Below are 3,643 nucleotides of genomic sequence, written 5' to 3' on the forward strand. Positions count from 1 at the left end.
GTGGAGGTGTGCGACCCCAGGGACACTGAGGAGGTCCCAGATCTTCAATGTGTCACTCTGTCTTCTAGGCAGAGGCTCCTGGGAGTCCTGTGGAGGTGGGGCGGTGGGTGGGCAGGTAGGATGCCCTGGAAAGGGAAGTCGGGAAGGGGGTGGGGCCTCGTGAGCCTGGCACCCTTCACTTTTTGGCCTGGACCCTCCCGGGTAGGCCCGAAGTGGGCAGAGACCGGCCCCTGCAGCCCCATAAGACACCGTCTGAGCCAGGACAGGGGACCCCAGAGGCTCCAGTGACGACAGCTGCTGTCCTCTCCTGCCTTTGTTGTCACCTCCCCCTGCCAGGCTGGCTGGGGGGGGGGGGCAAGGGAGGGGAGGAAGCAGGGCACAGGGATTGGAGCAGGGTCTTTGCTTTCGAGGCTCTGGGACTTTGGGTCAAGGGCGTTCAGGAACGGGGATGTGAATGGGGCAGCTGCTGTGGGAAGCGGAAAACAGCGGCTCGAGAAGTCACCCGCAGAGTAAGCATGTGACCTAGCAAGCCCGCTCTGGGGGATCTGCCCGAGTGACCTGGAAGCAAGGACTCCAACAGATACAGCTGTGTGTCTGCAGCTGCGTGTTTGCCGGAATCAGAAGGCGGCGTCCCGAGGGCCCACTGACGGTTGGATGGGCAAAGCGCGGTCCGTCTCTGCGGTGGAACAGTCAGTCGTCGGCCTTGGAGAAGAAAGAACGCTGACACCCGCCTCCACACGGATGACCCCGAGGGCACGATGCTCCGTGACAGAAGCCAGACGCAGGACAGACGCTGGGTGACTCCCTTCGCACGAGAGAGAGGAGTCTCGCCCGGAGAGACAGGGCGGAGGGTGGGCGCCGGGTCGGGGAGGAGGAGGACGCGGAGGTGGTGTCCGATGGGGACAGAGCTCCCGTTTGGGACGAGGTGGTCACGCAAGACTGTGAAAATCCTTAAGGCCATGAACTTGCACACTTAGAAGCAGATAAAATGGTAAAAAACAAACAAAAAACCAACAAAACAAAACAAAACGCCAGCTGACACACGGCAGCACCCAGATCACCAGAGGTCCGTAGTCGGCAGCATCAGAGGTGCTGGATAGACGGGGGAGCGGCCAGCTGGTCACCTGCACCTGTGCGGGGCCGACAGGACAGGCGGCAGGTGGCCCCTGCCCAGGTCGAAGGCGGCCCTGCCGTGGGAAGCCAACAGACCAGGGACCCACCGCCTGGCCCCCCGAGTCCGGCCCTGGGCAGTTCTCTCGGGGCGACCGAGCTTCGGCTGCTCAGGGTGGGCCTTTGAACCCCTGCAGGTTCAGAAACCGCCCGCATCCCCAGGGCTTGAAGGACTCAGAAAGGTGAACAAGCATGTCTGTAATTCGTGCCCATCCATTGGAGGTGACCTCGCCGGGCCACAGTCCAGGGCCGACCCCGTCCCTCTCAGACGGCAGTAACTGGAATGCCAGGGTGACCCCCACTCGTGCCCAAGCCCCCCCGGCTGGGCTGCATGTGTGTGTGCCTCCCTCTGGGGCTGCGGGAGGGCAGGTTTGGGTGAGAAGAGATCGCACCGGGCTTGAAGAGACCGTGCCGGGCTTGAGGAGATCACACCAGGCTTGGATTTGGACCTGCTGGTTCCACCCCTGCCTTGGCCACTTCTGTTGTCTCACGATTGATCGTGGGAACCCAGGATTGGCCCCTGCCTCTCCCCAGCCTTGGTGTCTCGGTCTGCCGAATGGGCTCCCACAACGGCCATTGGGACCCACTGAAGAGACACAGTGGATGGTCGGTCCAAGCCAAAATGCCGCACAGCCCTGCGTGGACAACGGCGAGGTCGGGCACCGCTCTCCGGCGAGGGCTGGGAGAGGCACCAAAACCAGTGCCTCACCAGGTGCTTGTTCTGTCGTGTTCTTGTCTGAGGGGCTCGAAGGTGAAGAATGGATGGAAAGTTTCGTGGGGTGCGTGCAGGGAGGACTGACAGCAAATGTGGGAATTCCTGGGAGACCTCACGCCTTGGGCAGGCTGGATGCAGGATAGAAATTTGATACATCATTTATTATCGCTGACAAAATAAATACATTTATCTACCTTTTGTATGTTTGGGAGAATGGCACTGTAATCTGTAATTTTCCATCCATCCACTTACCCATCCATCTGCCCATCCACCCATCAACCTACCCATCCGTCCATCCATCCATCCATCCTTATATCCACCATCCATCCATCCACCCATTTATCCATCCACCCACACATATATCCATCCATTCACCCATGATCCATGAATCCATCCATCCACCCATCCATCCATGGATCCATCCATCCATCCTTCCACCCACACAGCCTTATGAAAGACAGAGGCACAGCTCTAAAGTGGCAGGTAGGGAGAGTGACCTGGAGAAATCTGGGGAAAACTGGGCAGTTCCCTTTAGTGAGGACAATGAGACACTATCGGTCAGAGCCCCATTTTCAAGAACCTTGTGACCAGCCAGCCACCATCTGGCATGACAACATCCTTACACCCCCGCCCCCGACCTTCAGAGCTGTCCTGGGGAGCAGAAAGTTCCAGAATAAAGAGTTAAGGGCATGGTTGGAGCAGATGGGACAGAGAAGGCACTGGTTTCATGGCAAGGCCTGTTTGGGATCACAGCCCTTGAAGTTGGGCCCACCTGGGTGTTCACTGAGACTGACCTCGTCTCAGGGCTCTGTTCATGACTTGCGAGGCCAGGAAAGGTTCTACTCATCTGAGCTTGTTTCTGCCTCTGAAATGGGGACAATAAAGACACCAACATCACAAGGTTGTCCCACAGAGTCAGTGCAGTGAGAGTGAGGTTGTCCGGCACGCAGTTAGCAAGGCCTATGTCCGCTGTGATGTCCCCACTTGGGTCTGGCATGGGTCAGACCGTCATGGCAAGAGTGAGTCAGAGCCCCCTCGGTTAAGCACGGGCTCAGTGCCAGACCATTCTGGGTGTTTTGCATGTTCTCCAAACTCATCTCACAGCACAGGTAGCCCTCAGACAACCCTGGGAGGCAGGGGTTACTCTCTCTACCTTCTCGGTGAGGAGGCTGACCCCCAGAATGCATACAGGACATAGGTAAGATGGCGAGGCTGGTCTGGCCAGGCTTGGGACATCCGCCCTGGCAGTGGATACCGGAGCCTACGTCCTCACTCACCTTGCTCAGCAGCCCCTGAGAGACCCTGGCCAGGCCAGGCTGCCCGGACCAAGTAGGGTGGACCTCTGAGGTTCTCCAAGGAGGGTGGGCCCCCTGCCCCGGAGCCCCTGCTTCCTCCCTCCAGCCCAGGAGGGATGTGTGAGAGCGGTCCCAGCTGGGAAACCTGCTCTGCTCATTAGATGCTTAGGACTGGGCTCCTTCTTCATGACAAGACATTTCTCTCTGACCTCCCCCACTTCATGAACTCTTACCAGGCACAAACAAGTCTACCTGAAAGCTAAAAATTCTTGTCTCGGGAGAACAGACTGAACTCCCCGGCACACAGCAAGGGTTAGTGGCTTTGTCAACGGTCATCTCTTCACCAGGGTATCCCTCAAGCCACCCCTGCCTCCTACCTCCTGTGCCCTCATTCTTTCTCCCTTTCCTCAGCCCAGCTCCTCTGCTCTGCCTATCCAAACTCTTCTCTGCCACAGGACCTTTG

Source organism: Meles meles, chromosome 8 (genome assembly GCF_922984935.1).
Source record: "Meles meles chromosome 8, mMelMel3.1 paternal haplotype, whole genome shotgun sequence".
In the NCBI taxonomy this organism is placed as follows: Eukaryota; Metazoa; Chordata; class Mammalia; order Carnivora; family Mustelidae; genus Meles; species Meles meles.